This window comes from Eucalyptus grandis, chromosome 11 (genome assembly GCF_016545825.1).
Source record: "Eucalyptus grandis isolate ANBG69807.140 chromosome 11, ASM1654582v1, whole genome shotgun sequence".
Lineage (NCBI taxonomy): Eukaryota > Viridiplantae > Streptophyta > Magnoliopsida > Myrtales > Myrtaceae > Eucalyptus > Eucalyptus grandis.
Window position 1 is genome coordinate 22,599,855 of NC_052622.1, and position 23,777 is coordinate 22,623,631.

The window sequence follows — 23,777 nt, forward strand, 5'->3', positions numbered from 1 at the left end:
CCGCCGTGTATACACGTATTTTTATCGGGTATGATAAAAATGGTAAATTGATTGTACGGTGGAATAGTATACAATACCGGCTCGATAACTCTATATATCGTCTTGAGGAAAGAATGGTACACAATACCAGCTCGATGACTCTATATATGTCATTTTGGAGAAAGAACGATATGATATAACGACTGAGCACTCTATATGTCATCTTGAAAAGAACGTTATACTATTATATGCTCGGTGACTCGATATGTCATCTTGGAGAAGGAATAATATTTTATATCAGCTCGATAACTCTATATGTCATCTTGGAGAAAGGACGGTATATTTTATTAGCTTGATGACTCTATATATCATCTTGGAGAAAGGACAGTATATTTTATCAGCTCGATAACTCGATAGGTCATCTTAGAGAATGAACAGTATACTATTTATTAGCCTTGAGGCTAAAGCTACTATCTATCTTTCAGCTTAGAGTAAGCTGTCCGCAAGATGGTTGGACTTTATAGATAATATTGACTGAAATGACTCGGGAAGGGTCTTGTTGACATAGAATTGACTCGAGTCGATTGATCAATGATTCAATCTAATTGGGTGAGGTGATTGAATAGTTATTTGAACTGTATTAACTTGCATGAAGGAAACTAAGGCCATGGTAAGACCTCCAATTCGTGGTTGTGCTTAGGTAGCCCTTATGACGTATTTCCTTTCTAATCGAGTCTTAGGGGGCTAAACTTGCTGAGATATTGTCTCATTGGTTATCAGTATAACCATTTTCGTGTCCTTAGATGGTGTTGGTGGAGGACCGGAAGCCCGAGTCTGAAAAAGTGGAGATTGAAGAATCGGCGAATTTGTCGACTAGAGGGTCATAGGACATTTCCCTTTTGTTAAGCCGATAATTTTGTAAATGACTTGGTTTTGTGTATAAAACTGTTTGTTTAATAAAAGGCTTGTTTTGGTTATGAGCTGTGGTCCTACTCTTTTCTATCCTATTGTTTTATTGTCTGAGGATTTTATATATGCTTCCGCATGGGCATTAAAATGAAAGGGTCGGTGATGCGTCTTGGGACGTTGCAAATTAATCGACCGGTGAGGGATGGGCGTGCACTCGAGGAGCGTGACATATTCGATATAGATTAATCCAAGTCAACTATACAACGCTCTTTTTTAGATAAAATTACCAATAGCAAGTTCTAAACTGATTGTAATTGTATCAATTAAGTCGTAATTTTTTCAATTATACTAATTCAGTCCTAAACTTTTTGAAAATTGCCGACATAATCCATCCGGCCCCACGCCTCTAGTCGGCCATGGTTATCGGCAGAGGAAGAAGGAAAAAGAAAATGAAAGAAAAGAAAATTAAAATTAAAAATTAAAAATTGTGGATTTTTTAAATTGGAAAAATTATCTATGTGGGCGCCAACTGGGTGCCACGTAAGATGGCTAGTGGGTATGACTAGTATCCATATCAAAATTTCCTATCAAAAATTGGCTAGTGAACTTAATTGGCAAAATTTGAAAATATTTAGAACTCAATTGATATAGTTGAAAAGTTTATGATTGAATTGGCACTAACGCAATAGATTTATGATTTAAAAAAAAAAAATTTCCCATCTTTCTTGAGGTTCTCTTAACTTGGTCCACATACTTCAACAATTAATTACTACCAGAAAAATTAATATATATACAAACACGCATGACTGTCTTTGTTTTTGGCTTCTAGAGAAGTCCAATAATTTTTAAACTCAAATATTTGAAAAATTATAAAAATATTATATGAGACCTATTGTGGCAATGAAAGGTTTCGAGTGCTTATAATTTTTATTTTTTTTTAGAGTCCAAATTATGTGTGTAAATATTTAAAGAAACTTTTAACTGTTTAGATAGTCATCGTCGAAAGAGGCTGAAATTTTCCAATTACAGGACAAATCATGGAGTCGTAGCGAGGAGGGTTTTTTGTACTTTGACTTTGCTTTGGCCTAACATGACCTCTTTTATCTCCATTCCATGTTATAAACGTGGACACCAACCACAGAAAAATCAAGGCATGTAAAACAAAAGTTTAGACTTAGACCAAATAATAATGGTTCCACAGACCACATCATGCACAAGACCTAAGCAAAACATAATCTTCTATGCATGTCTAATCAGATTAATGTCGAGTCGTTGAGGGTTGTTTTAATACCGTCAATCAACACAGTTATATTCAACATGCAAGTTTCAAAGCTTTGAAAATTCCAGGTTAACTTTAACTAATGGATCCTAAGCATGGAATCGCGTCACTTACCTTGAAGTCTTCCTTGACTACAAGAAACCATGTAGATTGGAACAATTTTCCGTTGTATGTTTCAATAGTCTTGAAATTTGAAAGCTATTATTTTTTAACGATTTATCACCGTCATCAATTTGTAACCGCTTTTATCTGCCATTAGTTTATTACAGTTTTATACTTAACGGAGTTGGAGTAAATCTCTCAATTAGACAAATAAGAAAATAGTCAAATCTCAATCACCTCTCCTTTCGAGCTTCTAATTAAAGATAAGAGATTTCTCAAGCCCCTAATTAGTCAACTGGACTATTAGAGATATATTTAAAATATTCTATGATTCTATCTATTATTATATGGTTATGTATATTTGCTTTGATTGGCCTTGATTTGTTATTTTAGATAGTCATTATATAAAGCCTATAAATAAGCTTGTGTATTATTTATTTGATGTTGTACAGAATATTACATCTTTCAGTCATTATGATTCTCAACTTTGATGAAAAAAAATCGAACTCCTCAAAAGTAGAACCTAGTTAGTTTACTTGCCTAGCCACCTGAAACATTATTAGTAGACTACACTATGACGTGGTTTCCCCAAAGGTGATTCAATTTTTGACCTTTTTTAATTACTGTTTTCTGGTCGAAAACCTTTTTAATTGCACCTTTTATTACTGTTGGCAGGGTGATTTTTTGAACTCGACAGGGACTACCCAATCAACCATGCAACGAGGGGACAATTTCTTCGACGAGAAAACACACACATGCATTGACTATGGGAGTCCTTGGAGAAAATTATTCATTCTTGCAGACACTGAGGATCTAACCTCCATGATTTGGCAATTTGTTTTTGTGTTCATAATCTAGAACGCAGAATTTATGCTAATGAGCTTCTTTGAATTTTCGATGTCCCTCTTTTCTTTTTTTGTGATAGAAAACTTTCCACGCGGATGTTTTATCGTGTCAAAAGAAATGTCAATCCTTCACATCTACATCATGTTTCCATGAAAGTCTTTACACATTGCACCGTGAAACGTATTAGTACATGCATTAATGCAGCTGAGAGTTGATTCGGACGCCAATGAGAGTAAGTGCGAGCTGGGTTGAAGATCTCCATTCAACCGGGCAAAATGCATCAAATGGAAAATTATCATATTAGGTAGATAGAATATGATTTTCAGCATATAAATAATATGAGTCGAAATGTATACTATGACGCATCTTAAATTTTGAGATACATGTTCTCCCTTAAGTCTCATCATGGAAACCCATGACCCACACGTATTTAAATTCTCTATTCATTTGTTTTCCAATTCGATTTACATGTTTCTGATCTTGATATTTTCTAACTTTATTTTGATCTTAAATGCACATGCCATCATCTAATGAGAGGAGCACGGATTAAAAGACAATGTGAATAGATGAGATCCGCCACTTATTTTGAAAAAAAAAAAACCATTTTTATGCTTTGTCAATTTCTTGACATTAACTCCTTTCCAATCTCTAAACCTTCCAATGTCCTATAAAAAAGTCTAAACCATTCAATGCTTTCCATAGCTGCGATATCGGTCGTTAGTATTCATTTGAAAGCCAACCCTTTCTTGAGTCATGGAAAAATTATCTCTATAGCTTGCCACCTATTTTATCTTAAACTAAAATTTAAGTTCATTTTTTTCATAGTGACACACAATTATTAAACTGATGATAGTTATAATTTGACAAAAAAAACCTTTTCCAAATATCACTATTTAAATAAATATTCACTAACGATTACATCTATAGTCATAAATCAAACCTAAACCTAAGTGATTTAAGAAATATAGATAGATGGAAAAATAAATCATCTTACCTTATAGTGATGGCCCGCTCATTGAACGCGGTCCGACTTGCATTCTCTGACCCACCTAAGTTGCAAAAGCTAACCAACAGTCAATGTCAACTCGGTATCGACCTCACTTAGTTCCCAAAATTCAATCCCTTGCATTGCATAAAAACGAGCCATTTTTACTAAATATTTATTGCAGAGTTGAGAGAGAGAGAGATAAGGAATGGCATGACATTGAACTGTCAAATTATATTTATTAATTCGATAAGAAAGTAAAAGTAACTACTAGAATTAATGGTCCACCGAGATATAGGTACTTGTCGGATTCCACTTAAAGCACCCCTTCTTTTTTGTTCCTTTTCCGTTAGTTACTTAGGATACAGGATTTGGTTTCCAATTTCGGTGGAGGTCTGCCGGTTTAGAAATCAGGATTTACGAAGTTGCAACAGATCTGCTGTTTTGCTTTGCTGGGTTGTAGTTGTAATAGCAGCAGCTAATCACCCACCTTTGATGTGGACACTTCAATTTTCGTTGTGGGATGTTAAGTGTCAACTTCGTCAATATTCACTCGGCCCCCACCTCTCAGATCTCAGGCGGAGCAAACGAACCCATTAAGCTTTCGATTTCGGTTTCAACTTATTTGATTCTTTTGACATTAACCTAAGGTCATTTTGGGTATTGACTCATAATATAGAACCATTGATGGAATGGAAGTAGTCTGATGAGGTATGATGAGGTAGTAATTCAACATTTGCAAGAACAGTGACTGGACATGCAAGTTTCTCCAGATCATTTTTTGCCGGTAGACATACAAGTTTCTCTTTCATCATTTCTCAAAGATAGGAAAGATGAAATTGGCCGACCATCATACACACTAAAGACAAAAAATTGGCATCTGCTAAGAGAAATTCTTAAGAGTAGCAACATATAACAGGTCGAGCTCGTGAACAAAACACATCCAGAGCAAGAAGGTGCCACTTCGCACATCTCGCCATTCAAACAAATGAAAAGCTTCCGTAATAGATTCCCTCCCTTGCAGTGGCGACCATCCACATCATTATTGTGTGAAGAGGAAAAAGTTGCAACATCGTCTCTCTTTGAATAACAAAATGGAAAGAGACAGCACGAATACAAACACCAAACCACAAGCCATTGTCTTTAGGCTTTCCCCACTAATTAGTTCACAATACCCAATTACTGCATTGCATAACACTCGTTGTTTTGTTTATATTACCTATACCTTCAGTTCCAAATGTGAGCGAAAGAGAAACTTCAAAGCAACATTTAAGAGTTCTGCTGCAAGGATTACCCAGTGAAGCCCTAGTTCTTTCAAGAACTAATTTACTTAGAACACAACAAAACATTTCTTACTCTCTCTTGTGCCAGTAATCAGTATCCAGAAGTACTGGCTAGAGATCATTACCAAATGCAGGCAAAGCGGTTCCAGTTCATGGCCCTTCAGTAGACATACTCTTGGTGATATTCTCACCAACTGCCTGATGTTCGTCACCTCTAAAATGCTTCCTCATGGCCTCAATTTTCTCCTCAGTCATGATAGCGTCCGCAGTGTCCAGCACTGGAACAGCAACCTTGCCTTCAAGCATGCTAACCACAGATGACATTGGCGGCCTGAGTGCTGGAGTCATATTAGTACACATCAAAGCCACCTTTATCAATGCCAGCACCTCCTCTTTGTCAAAGTGAGAACCAAGCCTCGGATCAACTAGTTCTATCAAATTCTCTCCCTCCTTCAGAAAGTGTGCCTAGATACAGAAATGTAAAGTGAAGGTATTTCCCTTTCAAGCTTCAGGTATTGATCAGTTGCAAAATATGCTCTAAATACTGAAACAGGAAGAAGTATATTATCTCCCTTGATAATTACGTGGCAAATGCAGTTGATAAGCACCTGCTAGTTTAGGGTATAAATGGATAAAAAGAATCGAATGAGTCAATACAGATCCAACATGATTTTTTACTGATTTTAAATAAAAGATACTAGACTAAAACATCACTTACTAATGGTTAACCGGTTGCCAAGAAATCACCCACACCACTTTAAAATCGCCAGCTATTGTTGAGTTTTATCAGCACAAATTATTTGTCAGTGTCATTACATGAAACGGCAGACTCGTCTTTCAATGTTCTTGATTATGCAACTCAGGCGACAATCAGATTTGACAAGGACTAATAATGATTGTTTGCTCTAATGATTGCTCACTCAAAGAAAAACAAAATCTTACTTACAGAGTCAATTATATGAATGTGAAAAAAGTTATAACTCAATCGAAAGTATATGGATATTCTGGTCAAGACATGGTCTTGAAACTTTTTAATTTAACAGTAATTGCCAAAATTTAATAGTAGTCGAAGGACTTGTTTGGCGCTAATGAAACTACAGGGAGTATGAATATCAAGCATAAAAACATAAAGACTAAAACTGAACTTTCGAGATCCACCCTAAATTATGGGGTCAACTTCCCCAAATTTCAAGGAATAGAATTTTCTTCATTCCAAAAAAAAAAAAAAAAAATCTACATGAAAATTCAGAGTAGACCAACATGATAAGAAGAATCGGATTAATTTGAAATAACAAATTGCACTTAACAGCATGACAATTTGTTAAGCAAGTTTCAATAGCTGTTAACTGTGAAACTCCTTTGCAACCATTGAAAGTGCATGTGAGGATTTAAATACAGATATCATCATAATTGAAATGATAGAGTTGATTACCCAATCGAGTAGATTAAAGCATTCCTCAGTTCTTTGGGAGCTAGTGTTGCTCCGGCCATTAACAACTTCTAAGGCAACAACGCCAAAACTACAGATGTCGGCTTTGTCAGTGAGGTAACCATGCATTGCGTACTCTGGTGCCATATATCCACTGCACAACAAGAAAAGAGCTTGTGTTTGCAACAAGGTAACTGCCTTAAATAGCACATACTTAATATTCCTAAAATTCAAAAGAAAGAGTCATTCCTAAATGTGATGCTATGGTCTAAAGAGTAGAGGAAAAAAACAAATGCATCCAAATATATTCTAATATCATTTACCAAGAATATTTCAGGAAAAAAAAAGAAGATCATTGTTGTTCTTTATAAACTTTTTTTTTGGTTTGAAATAAAAGTATCATTTATAAGATGACGTACATGAGCTTAAGGGCATTTCCCAGCATTACAAAGATATCTAAGAACGTGCAAAAATGGAGTGAGGGAATCTCCATATGGTACCCAATATTACATTTATTTAAGAAGGTCCAAAGTTTTTGTAATGTGAAGCTCGCCCTGAATTTTAGCCACGATGATGGGGACATCATTTGACTTGTTTTGGAAATGTCTATAGTTACGTTTATAGTTCTTTTCGTTGAATGAACGTTAGAGTTAGTAGAATGAACTTACAATTTTATCTTTTCCCTGATTAATCACATTCCTTTCAAAAACAAGCTGACTTTTCACATGCATTAATGCAAACATCTAAAACATGTGAACATGCTTATCTATGTTTTTCCATGTGCATACAATAGAAACATGGGCGAATTTGCTATAATACTAAGTTATATTCAAATTAACAATTACATAAGTCAATATCAGAGTATCATTACTTAATGGTAGAGTATGACACAATTTACATTTTTTTCCTAATTAATGTAAAGAGTGGTGGGACGGTCATAAAGCTTTGTGGTTAAGCCGAATTTGTTGAGCACCATGCTTTGGGATTGATGTGAATCCACCACAAAGCTCCATTCAACTCACTTTTCTTAAATCAGAATATATGTTTCTATCCCATGCTTTTATGTTGTCACTGGCTCCTACTTAGGTTAAAAGGAACAAAAAGCAAGAAACTTACTAAGTTCCAGCAATCTTGGTGCTAATATGTGTTTTGTCCTCCTCATCAAGCTTTGCTAAACCAAAATCTGATATTTTAGGGTTGAGATCCTTATCCAGTAAAACATTAGTAGCCTTAATGTCTCTATGCACAATCTTCAGCCTTGACTCTTCATGAAGATATGCCAATCCCCTGGCAATACCCACGCATATCTTGTGTCTTGTCCACCAATCCAACTTTAACTGAAATTCTTCAGGACCTTCAATTGTATCAGAAGACATCAAAGCTGCTTTACTGCCATGTCATTAACTGAAGTCAATGAAGCACAATGTGATATCAAATTACCAAATAAAGCGCGAGCAAGACTGTTATTTTCCATGTACTCATAAACCAGCAAAAGTTGATTTCCTTCAATGCAGCATCCATAGAGTTTCACAAGATGTGGATGCTGAAGAGCAGAAATCATCCCAATCTCAGTCAGGAACTCATTATTTCCTTGTTGTGATTTGGATGAAAGCTGCTTCACTGCTATAGTGGTGCCATCTGACAGAAAACCCTGCAATTCAACTTTGGCATCAGATCTATGTTGTGAAAATTGAGTTACATTGAATGCTGCTTTCTACATATCTTCTCTCTTGGGAATTGGGGAATTTGGTTAGCCAATTTTCCAGCATACCTTGTATACAGAACCAAAACCACCTTCTCCTATCTTATTGGCAGCGTCAAAATTGTTTGTGGCAGCTTTAATCTGTCGCAAGGTAAATAAACCAATTTGCAATGCTAGACCCTTCAAATCTGCAACACATTTTGGAACTTCTATGAATTTGGAAAAGTCAACAGTTAAAGTATGTAATCCACTATCTAACAAAGACGTATCAATTCCTTCTCAATATTCCAGAAAACCTTTTGTGACGTTTTGGTTTGAGCAAGTTCAGTACAGAATAGCTTAGCATCTTGAAAATTATTTTCTAGGAAAGTCTGGCATCAGTTGGCAGTATGTATTTTTGAAAAGTAAAATGAGATTGTCCCCAGGGTATTTAATAGTGAAGGAAAATAAAAATCATACAGAGAACCCCCTTGCAAACGTAGGGTATGGTTTGTATGTTTTAATTTCTCATACAAAAGTTCCGGCAGCTATTTTTGGTGTCTTATAGATTTTGTGTATACGCACACACACACACATCTGAGAAACAATCTACCATCTCTCCCTATAACTATCTATTCCTTCAGTTTTCGGATTTCTAAATAAAAATTTAGTTCGTTAAGCAAACCAAATGGTTCTATGACACTTTAGCTGTATATCGCCTAATAATAATCTTTGGCTTTTTGTGTTGAATCAAATTCCCTATGGAATGCACAAATGTCATGCATCAACAGTTTTACGGGAACTGTAAATCTAGATGGAGCATTAATGATGCATTGTTGTTACACTTTCCCCCACCAGGAAAGTAAGAAGAAGAAGAAGTGTCATGTGCCAACAGTTTGACAGGACAACTGTGCAATTTAGCTGAAATATAAATGAAGCAATGTGACTATCCTCCCTCTCCACCAGAATACGGAAGGGGGAAAATGTATTCAGAGTGCATAACATTCTCATATTTCTTGACAAATACACGTGGACTAAATAGCGGAGATTCCAGGTAAGCAACTACCTTGTGCCATTTTATCTTTACGTCCAAGGCATCCTCTCCACCAAAGGATACCACCAGGAAAAGGCGGAAAACCAGGATAAGGAAAACTACAAAAACTAAAGCAGCCAGAATCCCAGCCACTGTGCCAGCAGATCTGCTGGCCGGGGGATCAAAGCCTGCGATGAAGAAAGAACAAACAAACATTTAACCAAAACTGTTCAGTTAAATGGGGTAGATGTAAATGCAGAAAAATATATGTAGCTTCTTGTTGAACACAGAAAGAAATTGATGGAGAACACAATAATTGAGAATCAAGAGGACATAAAACCGCCTAGAGTACTCCACAGAAACTATCAGATAAATGAGCACCGGAAGATATCATCTATGGAACATGTAATACAAAATACCAAGGGAAAAAGAAAAAAAAAAAAAAAAAAAAAAAAAAAATCTACTCTTCATTCTCAAGGCTGTACTGTATGATACAGGCACAGTGGTCGTAATCCATAGCGGAAAAGTGAACAAGGCTATCATTTCATAGTCGAATGGAAGGATTAAAGATACATAGAGAAAACACGCTCAGATAGAAAGAACACAAAGCAACCTATAACCAATTTTCAACTCTAAGAGAATAATAATAGACCCTGGTCAGCTATTATGCGTAATTGACTTGATCTATAGTGACATATGCCAATGGCCTGAATCCAACAGTAGGCATTTGTAACCAAGCCAAGTAACTAAATAGCCTATTGATGACTTCTGGTGCAAGAAAAATATGGGTATTCTTTTCAACATGAATATGAGTAACTTTCTCAACAGAGAAGCACCAAGTGAAACATGGAAGCATCCATCTGCGTACCAGGGTAGACAGAGATAGCAGATATAAGAGGACCATAGACTCCTCCGTCAGGTATAGCAGTGATTCCTTTCCCAGCCCAATAGAAGCGTATCTCCAGAGTGCCCTTGGTCACAATGGCAGTAAAAATTTTCATGACCTCCTTTCCAACTCCACCTGCTTCAATCTCAATGTTGAAATCTTTCCACACCAATTTCCCCTGAAATAATATTTCATCTGATTCAAGTTGAGTTTCTCCACACTGAACAAGGTAAAACTTTTAGTCTCCATAGAATGTACAAATTGTGAAAAAATCATGATTTGCAAGTACGAGATATTTGGATAAACTTCCCAACCATAACGTATTGAACGCTTTATGTGCTTTATATATTAGAACTAGCACTCCATAATGCTCCAAGTTTACCTGTATATAAATATTAAAAGCTCTCCTTCCAAGGCTTTTATAACTTTTGTTGCCTGTGAACATTATCTCCGCAAAATGAAGGGTTACATTGTAGGGCCCATCCATCAGACAAAAACCGTAATAAGTTAGAGAGATGGCAGAACGTCGTGCTTCCATGTAAAGTTGGGCATTATTCATGGACAGTGTGGATGTGTTTTTAACTTTATAGCTAACTGCAGCGACATTGTAATCGTTGAAGTAACTAGTGCTACTGTAGGCCCAGTAATCACTCTTGAAGAAACTTGAAGGTGTAGCCTCCTCTGAGTCATCTTCGTATGTGGTGCCCCTTACTTCTGCTTTGCTCCCACCGCAATTTATGAAGAGGTTATACCGACCTGGATGGAGTAAAGAAGCAGCCACAGAGAAAATTCAGTTTCTTCTATTTGTTAATATGGAGTGGACTTTCCAGACACACCAAATAAGCTAGCATTCACTCATTGGAATATTACATAGAAACTCCCAAGTTATGAGCAACCCATTATTTCATGCAGGTAGCTTTTGAAATTATTAGGGTAATTATGCATCAACCATCAAAGATTGACACAATAGCCAAGAGGAGAGTTGACAAGGAGATAAATTTGATGAGAAATTACACAGAGAGTAAGATGCAATATTAGAATCTGATGATAATGATAGGATATGTTAGAATAATTTAAAAATAAAATCACGCATTCTTCTAACAATTTAAGCTTTTAAAACAACTGGCTGTGATCCTATAAAATCTCATATGTTATCAGAGCTGGATTTCATGAGTTCAAATCTTTCAAAGCCTAATTTGCCTGCCTAATTAAATATGTCCACACTTCATCTAATAGCTTAAACTTTTAGAACAATTAGCTGCAGTCCCACAAAATTTCATAGGATATACAGCACATCAATTTACATTTTATACAACAATGACTCTGCAGCATATTAACTTACTTTTTGCACAACGTTGACTCTGCAAACATGAGACAAGTCCACTTGTGGCAGAATATGAGGTTCTGAGCAAGTCAGCAAAGATTTTACTGTTATAATCATCATCATTCTTAATGAAGTTCAATGCTAAGTACATAATCAATAAAAATGCGGGTCCTTAGAAATCCAATTCTCTCGTTGAAAAGTTAATCGCAAACATACACATTCTCAACCTCGGAGCTCGTGAACAATTTGCTGTAGAGAAAAGACAAAATCAATATTCAGCAGAGAAATGGAAATATTATACACAAACAGGATATAAGTTACTCAATAAGTGCACATTTGGGGGGAGCCCTGGACTGACTGAAGGAAATCGGACATACACAGATCCTATATAACAGTCTGAGCCTCCAGCAGTGAAGTTGTTGTATGATAAATCACTACACAGAGAAACAGTCAACCATTTCCAAAATCTCATCAATTTGAAGAATACACTGAAAGTCATTCCATCAAATGATTTTTTTTTTTTTCAATAATTCCATCAAATGATTAGTATGTACAAAAATGCAGACAAGTTGCAAAAAATGGACAGGTAAGGCAAGATGAAAGGCAAAAACATCACAAGATGATGAAATTGATATTTTATTCCTACTGAAAATATCTTATCTTAGAATATGAAAAGGAGAAAGACTAACTGAAGTAAACGGAGACTTTAAAACTATTTATAGTGTATAAAAACATTTTTACTCAGTAACAGTACCACAGTCATGATGTCTAAGGCAAAGAGGCTTTAATAGAACTGTGATTCCACCTACTACTACGTCGCGTCTTCTAATAAGAAATTATCCAGACCACATTTATCTGTTTAAACTACCTCACAAGAGCTTCATTCCTACACCCATAAGATAATATCAACTTCTCCTAAGTACACTCATTTTGGTTGTAGAGTTTCTCAAATACACAAACCCATAAAAACATTGTTATCAGCAAGAAATGGCCCAAGCAACTAATCATATACTGCAGGTGATACGTTAGACAAACTTTCAAAGAGGATTAATAGGAGCTAAAAATTTTCCAAACATAATTTTAATCATTCCAATAGGTCTGAAAATGATCTACAGCTGAGAATGGCTTTTTGTATAGGGGAAAATGGAGCTAACTAGGCACTTCCAAGAAAATCCACTTTATATTCTTTCATGCATATTATACAGTTCAGCCTCTTTTGATGCATACATCCATCCAATTAACAGATCCCAACGAGGAGAAAGGTACTTATGATGTTTCCATTTATCTCCAAAGGCTACTAACCATAAAGATGCAAGATGTGAATGCATAATTGCTTGGTACAGAGCAAGATTAGCCAGATAAAGCTAGAAGCAAATTCATGATTAAACAAGATATTTTCTTCAGGCAGCGAAGCTTACACATTTTTAACTTGCACCATCCAATCAGGGACTGCTCCAGTCAACTGGTTTCCAGTTAGATACCTAAACAAGATTATTTGAATGAGTCAGCTCCTCATGTACTTTATACACTCTAACTGAAATTATTTAAGACTTATACCTCAAAAATGCATTATTTAGCAGATTATTAGCATTTTTGTACTTGTGGTGTAGAAAAAAATCAGTTTAAGTCATGATAACAATATAGAGCTTTCAGCTAGAGATGAAAGATTAAGGAAATCAATGACAGAGGAAAACCCTGATCCCTGCAAAACTTGGAGTGCCTGGAGAAAGATTACCATAACAGTAGTACACAAAGCTGGACTAGTGAAGGGTACCTCCAAATTAGCTTATCAACTATTTCCTCGTGATAATGTTTTTGTCCTTCTAAGACATAAAATAAATAATTAAGGAAGACGTGCCATTGTCAAGCTTCAATCATTGGGCAGAAAGATGAAAACCAATGTTAAACAGTCAAGAAGCTTAGGACTATAGTTTCTCATCATTCTCAAAACTAGGGTTAAGATACCAAGGTCCTCCACAGACCTTCCAAATAGCACTTAAGAGCTGCACTCACCAAACTTCTAGAGCCATTGTTGTGGAAAGAACCAAGTAGAGAGCCTAAGGACTTTTGCTATATTTAATCTCCTATACATCATAAAATAGGCACACAAGACATGCATTGAGTACATAACATACAACTGTCAAATGCTAAAGTATCACTGATCCATTTAACTCTTCCAGCGTAAACAAGTAACTTTTTGAAACTTGTGAATCAGGCGAAGAAATGATCAAAAGGGCTGCTCTTTAAGCAACAGAATATCAACGATCTACGCCTGCTCCATGACTAAAGTCCCACCAAAATAATTACTTGACAATAATCATAAATTCTTAACTCAATTCATTACAAAATTTGGATGGTGAAGTAATAAGCATTCACGACCTGAGGACTTTGAGAGTTAAAAAATGAATATGTTATCATGGTCTAAGTTCTATTGATGGCTCATGGTCTAAGTTCTATTGATGGCTCAACTACTTTATGGTAAAAGTTGCCTGTAGCTTGACCACTAGAAAACTTGAGACTTTAGATTCTTCTACAAGATACGAAAAGAAGCCTAAGTTCAGCAATCAAAGTACTTACATATATTCTACATTTTCCAGGCTGCTGTAGGATCTAGGGATTTTGCCACTCAGTTTGTTGAAGCTGAGGTCTCTGCAAAGCAAGTTTATGTGAATATATAATGAGAAGATACTTTTAACTGACTCCCTCAGGACACTCTTTGAGCATACTTCAGACGATTGTACAAACACAGACAACATCAATGAACATACAAAGTCCAGTTCAGATGTTTAGACATACAGGTCAACTGTCTAGTGCCTAAGCTTTCTACTAGACATTCATCTCCAGAGGCATTCATTGCCTAGTTTCAAGTTGGTCACATGCTATAAGTATACAAAACTGCTGTAAATCAAATTTAGAAAAGAGGAACAAACATTTCATTAACTAAGGATCCAAACTTGAGCACCAAGGACCTGCACACGGCCTTCGCGGACTCAACCTAAGTGCTGGGGACTAGAGCTTGAGTGTCAAGGACCCAAGCACTGCTTTTATGTACTCGGGGTCAGGTATTAGGGCATTGGGCTTGGGCACCAGGGCTTCGGGCCCAGCCTCGATGGACTAGGCCCAGGCGCTGAAGACCTAGTCCTGAACGCTGAGGACCAAGAACCAGGCGTTGGGGTTCCCATGTCCAAGCAAAGAGTTGCGGGTCCAAGCACCAATACCAACTCATAATTTGGAAAATGTTTTCCCACTTTTTCAAAAGAGGAAATCATTTCCTAAATTTAAACATAGATCTTTCATTGACTCGGAAAACATTTTCCATTAACTCATTTTCCTAAACAAACCAAATGCTGGAAAATCAGGAAAATGTTTTTCGCGAAACAAACAAAGCCATGACAGAATGGCAAAATGTTGCTGTTAAAAGTAGCATTTATTAAATCTTACAGAGATGACCACATGAACAAGAAGAATTGACTTGTATAGAGATGCATTTGAAGCCATGCTCTCGTTTGAACTATGAATGTTATGTCTGACAAGTGTACAACAGTCAAGCATAAAACTCCAGCTAGATATTGTAGGGCTGAGATTCGAGAATGTAAACCACCGGAAGGAAAGTTTCCAGACAATCAACCACTAGAAGCCTCCATTTTGCATTAATGCTCTTAAGAAGTTAAGATAACATATCAAAGCAAAAATAAATTAGACGAAATGGGAAACCACAACCAAGGTAAGAATTCTTGCTGGAAAAGTGAAAACAAAGAAAGTGTTAGAATATTTAAATAACAAACCACGCTTTCATCTAATAGCTTGAGTTTTTACAATAGTTGACAATAGTTCCACAAATTCTCACAAAGAGAAAAAGTCCATATACTTTTGTGCGAAACTGTATATTCTACAGCAGAGGCCACAATCACCAAGAATTTAAATTCCACATCATTCACAATTCAGCAATATCAACAGAAAATATCAAAACACCATTGAAGTCAGTAAAGGACCTTCAAGCCATCTTAAATGGGTTCTTTAACTGCAACCAATAGTCAACCAAAAACTAGTAGAAATTTCACTCCTTAAGGGTAAAATTATTTATTCTGCCTGGAATAGCCAAAGGGAAAAGCCGCTTTCTACTCACAATACTTTTAGATATGTCATATTTGCCAGATAACCAGGTAGCTCTCCCGTGAGGTTGCAGCTCCTCAGAACCCTATAAGAAAATAACACCGATATTGTCACATTGCTAAGACGATTTGGCTCTTTTGCATAAAGTAAACTATATGTGAAGGAGCATCGATCTCACAGTGTATCAATACTTGTAGTGTTAAGTTGTGGAACACGAGACTTGGGTCCATCGAGGTCACTTATTCTCCTGCATATCAAAATCAAATAGGAGCTTTATTTGATTGATAACATCTTAAAGAAAGAGAGATCAGATCGAAATGCCAAAATTCCATACTGACAAGTCTTTCAATGCTTCCAAAAGTGCGATCCCAGAGGGAATCGGCCCTTGCAATCCACTTCCTTGAATAACCCTGATGATACAATTCATAGATGGAATTGTCTTGGGGGTGTATCTATAGAGACCGACTTAAAAGGGGAAGAAGCATTAAGCCTTACAGTTTTTGGAGATTTGTCAAGTTCTGAATAAAATCGGGTATCTTTCCCGTGAACTGATTATCACCAAGTTGCCTACAGTGCATTAAACAACATGATTCATATGAAGGAGAAAGAATAGAAATGGCTAAATATTAGCTGAGTTTGTGGATACTGGAAACTAACAGGTCTTCCAATTCCCTGAAGTTAACAAATGTTTGAGGCAGCTCCCCTGTGAAATTATTTGACGTAAGCCACCTGAAACAAGAAAAACCCATGACAACACATTGGTTAATAGAACCTGAATGCTGTATCTCTCAACAGATCACTCCAATGGATAAAATTCCCTCGCCAGATACAAAATCATCAGCGAATAAAAACTCGATGCCTAACACAGAAATTTGCATCAAGAGACTCACAATCCATTTAACCCGGACAATTTCCCGAGCTCTGGAGGAAGAGGTCCAGAAAGCCAATTGCTTTCGACGATTCTGAGCGGAATATGAAAGTTAAAATCTTGAAACATCAATCAAATTTAAAACAGCGAAGAGGCCAAAGGCGAGCGTCGGGATGAGTGGTCACTCACAGAATCCGAAGTGTGGATATGTTCCCCAACTCCTTCGGGATTGGACCAGTCAATCGGTTTCCGAGTACAGAACTGCACCCACATCATCGCGTTTCCCCCAATCAAACAACAGAACATACACTCGTGATAGAGAGAGAGAGAGAGAGAGAGAGAGAGAGAGAGAGCATACATGTAGCTCAAGTTCGTAGAGGAGCCCCATTCTTTAGGAATTGTGCCGTTCAGGTAGTTGTAGGAGACATCACTGTTTATAGAGAGAGAGGATGAAGAAGAAGAAGAAGATCGAAAATGGAGAAAGGGGAAATGGAGAAAGAGAGTGCTCACAAGGTCTCGAGGAAAGGCAATCTGAACAATCGAGGCGGAAGGGTGCCGGCAAGAGATTGCTTCTTAAGAAGTCTGTTTTTGCAACGATACGAAGGCTTTATTCTAGCTTTACTTAAAAACTAGGCATCAAAATGATGTTACAAAATGGCTTTATTACATCTATTGATATGTATACATAAATCTCAATTGATTCTAAATGAAAAATTCTTCAAAAATTGCCTAAAAAAAAGAAGGTTTTGTTTAAAGCAAATGAATATATAGCTAATGTGAAAAGCACGCGTCACTCAAAGTACAGTCCTACAATGCATTAGTATGAATAACATATGTAATAAGGAAAGAATAGCATTAAAATTCTGAAACTACCTTTACGATTAAAGTTAGAGGGAATATAACTCTCATCACTTTAATATTTAATAATGATCTTTGAGTTTGGCATTCCCATTAATCACTAAAAATATAATTTACATAATTAAAGCTAAGCATGTAATATGTGATTGTATTGATTAAACTTATAAAAATTTGTATAATCATACTGTGAACAATTAATATTATGCTCATAATTACTTCATGAGTGATTTTAATATGATAAGTGATTATGTATTGTTGCTACATTTCGACAAAAAAATCGGCTGATGTTTTTCTTTTTTTAATGAAATACTAATATGGTGCAAAGAGATTCAATTCGGTAGCCAGTTGACTTTATAAAGAGAAAAGATTGGTGTGCAATTGCGTGATTAATATTAAAGTCTAGCAAGGAATCCACGATGGTATAATTCATGAAATTGAGGGAGAAAGAGACATGGCGGTGACGTGGGAAATGGTGTTGTTGTGGGCGTCGGTGGAATTCTTGCAGTCGACGAAGTTGGTAATTGTGTGAAGTACTATGGTGTCACCCCATCCACCCTCCACACCGCATGGATCTGCGTCGAAATCCCAATCCGATTTCCCTAACATCTTCGCTATTTCTTTCAACGCATCCACTGAAAGAGAAAAGAGCCGATAAGTCAAAAGGAACATCAATGTATCATGCAAAACAAGCACAAAGAATGTCAAATTCGCGTGTGCTTGAGGTTGAATATATGTATGAAAAACAAGCACCAAAAAAAAAAAAAAAACTTGGTGTATGTTGGAGCCCAAAAGGCAAAGGAACAATACGATGAAAGCAATAAAAGTTCGATGGGTTTATTTTTTTTCACCTTCATCTTGGGGCAGCAAAGTGGTGGCAGCAGCTAAGTTAGTGATGCTGAGAAGGACGAGCATAGAGAAGAGACATCGAGCTAAGAAGAGAATCGTCATCATTTCAGTCTTGCGCTCAGAGAGAGAGAGAAAGCGAGAGATCTCCCGTTCTTTAGTCGGAGTCTGTGAAAACAAAACTCGGCTAAGCAAGGGAGCAAGAGAGAGATAATTGTTTAGTGAGCGATCTAACTTCATGCATATATGTAAAAAAGGGAGAGTGGATAAAGACTTTTTGCTCTTGTATATTTGACGACCTCAAGTCTTCCTCGAACGTATCAATATTCATCCAGAATTGAGTGAGTTTTGGTTTAACTTTTATTGCATAGTAACTTTCTTTGACCATAGATGTACCTTCAATCCAGAGAGAGAGAGAGAGAGAGAGAGAGAGAGAGAGAGAGAGAGAGAGAGAGAGAGAGAGAGAGAGAGAGAGAGAGAGAGAGAGAGAGAATGCGTGACTTTTGGTTCAACTTTTATTGCATAATAACTTTCTTGGACCACATATGTATTGTAGGGATATCCATCTAGAATTGAGCTGTCAAGCTTTTGTCCATCTCTTCTTGCGTAATAACCTTTTTCATATTATTAGCTTATCCAATCCATCTTTTCATATTGTTCTTCCAATGACAATAGTCTTTTTCATTGCTCTAATTTTGGCGGTCGACAAAATTTTGATTGTCGACTTAAAGTAAAGTTATATAAAAAAAATTATGGATTAATTTTTAGCATCTAAATTAAAAAAAAAAAAAAAATCCATTAAATTACACAGCAGAGCATAGGTCAACGCCAGAGCATGGAGGAGGAGGAGGAGAAGGGACAGCTAGGGTAGCCTAAGGATTGGCCAGCGCGCAAGAGACTGGAGGGTGAAGGGTCTCTGCTGATTGTGTGTTTTTTATAATCTATTTCCTTAGCTAGTTAAGAATACATTTCTTGGACTCATGAATACTTTATTTGGTGATTGAACAAGAAAAAGTATCAAAAAGGCATTAGTTGTTAATTAGTGTAATTAAGTTTTCGACTTTTTATTATTTGGGTCGAAGTAAGTAATCTTCCTAGTACTTTACTTAGGATATAATCAATCCACCTTAAATTGATTAGTGTCGTGATTTGCATGTTAAAAACTCAAAATATAAATTGCGAATTAGTATGAGCTTGAGAGAGTTCGAGCTAGATTTGAACTTAATAATCTATTAGCCAAATTCTTAGTGGTCCACCTGAGGATAGGTCGCAACAATTTTGCTATGACCATATCTCAGATTTAGGTTATCATACAATTTATTGATGGTGGAGTCCAAATTTCATTATTCTTAGAAACTTTATTAGCTCATTTAGGGTTATGGCCGTGGAGACCCAATAATGTGGAGGCCAGTGAAATAACCCTTCAAGCCCTACAAATTGGTTAAGTTCAAATCTTTGGACCTAGACCCAATATTATTTGCACGCTGTTGGTGGTATCATATATGTTAAATATAAATAATGGAAAGAAAATTGTCCTATTATAGTGGTTACAAAACAAAAATATCATATATGTTGAGTTGGAATCTAATTTAGATAGACGAAATAATAATATCTTAGGATTTTTTAGGACAACAATTGAATTGTATGGTCGTGGAAACTGAAATATTTGGTAGCATAGTCTATTCCATTCATTAATAGGTGCTTGTAAATTAGCATATCTAAGTCTCTGTTGATGTTGACAAGTGTTTCACCCATTCAACATGGAATTATTCGAAATAGAATTGATCGAATTTGGATTTGGAGCGTGAGGGTTTTGTACTTTGACTTGATTTGGCCTAACATGGCCTCTTTTATCTCCGTTCCATGTTATAAATCTAGACACCAATTGCAGAAAAATCGCGGCACATAAAACAAAAGTTTAGACTCAGACCAAATACTAATGGTTCCATGGGTGAGGTCGTGCACGAGACTTAGGCAAAACATCATCTTCTATGCATGTTTAATCAGATTAATGTCGAGTCATGGAGTGTTATTTGAATATTGTCAACCAATGCAATTATATTGGACCCGCAAGTTTAGGAGAGCTTTGAAAATTCCAAGTTAACTTTAAATGATGAATTCTAAGCATGTAATCTCGTCATTTATTGTCAACCCCCGAACTTCGAGCATGCGAACATCCCACAATGGTCGATTAAAATGCAACTTCTCAGGACGAGTCACTAACTCATTCTTTTATCTTTCGGTTAAAACGTATGCAAAAGCACTTAATATAAACAACACCCAATTAAGCAACAAGCAATAGGGATAGTAAAAACACAACCAACATTCCCAAAATAGCACTTCCATTTATAAACTGTTAACCTTATGAAGTTTAATAATCACAAGCCTTTTTATGACCGCTTCCTACTGACCATCTCAAAAACCCATAGGGTCAAGGTTAACTTAAACTTCACTAATGATAAGACCAACTAAAAATGACACCAGTCATGTCCATGTCTTGATTCATCGAGACCCCAAATCACATGTGACAGTTCTCCAGACTACAGGCCTGAAAATATTTAACAATAACAGGGTGAGATATAAATCTTAGCAAGTCAACTCCTAAACCTCGATTAGGAAGCTAATTTGCCTCAGAGGCAACCTAAACACGCAAATGCATACGAACTTACAATTTGTGAACATAATCTTATTTACCCCCAACGACGAATCCTGTGGCATCCTGAAATTTCGGAAAAAGAAATTATCGGATGAAAAATCGGAAATTGAAAGGAAAAGGAAAAATGATAACAATAGTACTATTATTATTATTTTTCTTCCCTCTCTCTCCTCTTTGTCCTCTCCTTTACGCTCCCTCCTCTTTCGGCTGAAAGTTTTGTTCCTACCTTTTCTTTTCTCTCTCCTCTCTCTCCCTCACGTTTTCTTTCCCCCCTCCTTCCACCCCCACTTACGGTAACTTCTGCTCTCTTTTCTTCTCTCTTTCTTCTTTATCTCCCTCTCTCTCCTACTTTTCCACCCCCTCACCTACGTTAACTCTGCTGCTGCAATTTCCCTGCAACTTCCCCTCCCTTTTTTATTGTTTCTCTCTCACTTTCCTCCCTTCCTCCTCTCGACAACCCCACTCCCACGTCCCTCTTCTTCTTCACCTTTTCTCTTTAGTTTCTTTTCCAAAAACAGCACCGTGTGCTGCTGTCCTGTCCCAAACCAGCCACCATCTTTTCTTCTCTCTTTCTTCTTTATCTCCCTCTCTCTCCTACTTTTCCACCCCCTCACCTACGTTAACTCTGCTGCTGCAATTTCCCTGCAATTTCCCTGCAACTTCCCCTCCCTTTTTTATTGTTTCTCTCTCACTTTCCTCCCTTCCTCCTCTTGACAATCCCACTCCCACGTCCCTCTTCTTCTTCATCTTTTCTCTTTAGTTTCTTTTCTGTTTTGCTCCCAAAAACAGCACCGTGTGCTGCTGTCCTGTCCCAAACCAGCCACCATCTTGCGCCATGGCCATGGGCCATCACTATCTGCAAGCCGCCATCCACCGCCAAAGAGCCGCACCACTCATCCGCGAGCCGTTGGCCTGCCGTTCTTGCCAAATCAGAAACCACCTCCGCCGAGACCCACTTTTGTTGAGTGCCTCCGTGACACTTTGGACGTAACCGTGCGTAACCCTCGCCACCACCGTCGTGCTCATGTCGTTGGAATTGTCATCGGGTGAGTTTAGCTCATAATCCTTTGATTAGTGCCTAAACTTGCTTAGGAGGTTGATTTAGACTTAAGGATGGTTTATGTTAGCTTAACTATGGCTTAGTGATAGTCTATAATAGTTAGATTAGTATTAGAATGGGTTAATATTAGTCTAATTAGGGATATTTGCTCCGTTGAGGATGATTTGGGTGAAAACAGAAGCTGTTCGTCAGCACTGGTTCTTGGACGTCTGCTGTTTGCAATTTTTGTAGATTGAAATCAGTCGCAAATCTGAAGCCGAAATCTTCGAGAGAAATTTTTTAAATATCCTAAGCTACAACATATATTTTTCTCAAGATTTTTTGGGACTCAGAAGCAAGAGATATTAGCTCCGCCATTTTCGAACAGAATTGCAATTTTCGCTGGAACTGGTTACCTTTTAGGATTCTAGGGGTTTTTATTAACTCTTGGGGTCCGAATTTCAAAATGTTTTCTTCACAAAAGTTTTTTTCCGCCTTTTTTTAGTTTAACATACTCAAATTTCAAATCAAACGGATGTGTTTAAGACCTCGAACCAAACTGATTTCAGAAAACTGACTTTCTGAAGAACGGACCTAATTTTGGTGCTGGATTGAGGGAATTACTGGGCCGAATACAGAAAAATATGGATCTCAGTGTCTTTATAAAAAATGTTTGTTTACATGTCCTTTAGAACATAATCAAATTTGGGAATTTTCCGAGCTCGATTGGTTAGGTTTCTGGATTTAAATTTGGAGACGCGCGAAGGCCCGGTTTCTGTAAATTAGAACTGATTTTAGTTTGATGATGGTTCTTGATGCTTTGCTTGCTTTAAGTAGTGTTTTTAATGACTTGCGAATTTAATTTATTAGTTATTGAATTCTGGAATTTCACTGTTCACAAGTACTGTTCACATACATTGTTTACCCCCGAGAATGAAAAGTGATCTAATTTCATGTGTATTGATTTTATGAAGTGAATGGATGTGTAAAGACATGGGCATCCACATGAATTGGGTGATGTTTTGTGCAATTGTGTGGTGATTGGAAACTGTTGGTATATAATTAGAAAATATCGGGTGTCAGGTTTTGGACGCCAAAAGTGTTTTTAAATACTATACCAAACTGTGGGATTTTTTAAGATATGACACAAATTTTTTGGTTCGATCTGACCGTGTCCCCACACACGATTATTTTACCATGCATTTCTAATATGAAGAAAATATGCCGGGATCACCATTTTAATTGAGGTATTTGAGTGCAATGCACGGTATCCTGGGCCGAAATTGAATGAATGCATGAATGATATGAGATGCCGTCACGAGCCTTTAGGATCGGACGATGCTCCTTCGGGAATACCCCACATCAACGGATGCAGGTTGCAGTGGATGCTGGGCTGATGCTCATTCGGGAATGCCCTACGTCAACGGATGCCGGTCGCAGGGGAGGCTGGACTGATGCTCTTATATGAAATGCCGTCTAGATGTAGACGTTGCCGTGCTCGATGGTGCGAGACGATGCTCGGTTATATCGGAAGACTGTTATCTGTTGCATTGACTGGGATCCATGTGATTGATCGATGTGTGCTGTGTGGCGCACTAATGTGCAAGAACGTATGAGAATCATGACATCTTTAATTCTAGTCATGAATGAGTTGAGCACACTGT

At 37.0% G+C, this 23,777-nt stretch overlaps 2 long non-coding RNA genes and 1 pseudogene across 2 annotated transcripts; 1 reads left to right on the forward strand and 2 right to left on the reverse strand.

Moving 5' to 3' along the window:
* Window positions 1-5,118: 5,118 nt before the first annotated feature.
* Window positions 5,119-23,777, reverse strand: part of LOC104428828 — an 83,628-nt pseudogene continuing 64,969 nt past the window's right edge.
* On the reverse strand, window positions 11,823-14,280 carry LOC120289640. Its single transcript, XR_005547746.1, has 3 exons — window positions 13,872-14,280; window positions 13,155-13,217; window positions 11,823-12,170 (listed from the first exon to the last, which is right to left on the reverse strand). It is a non-coding gene; the product is annotated as an uncharacterized LOC120289640 (long non-coding RNA).
* Window positions 21,356-23,752, forward strand: LOC120289641. Its single transcript, XR_005547747.1, has 2 exons — window positions 21,356-22,120; window positions 23,443-23,752. It is a non-coding gene; the product is annotated as an uncharacterized LOC120289641 (long non-coding RNA).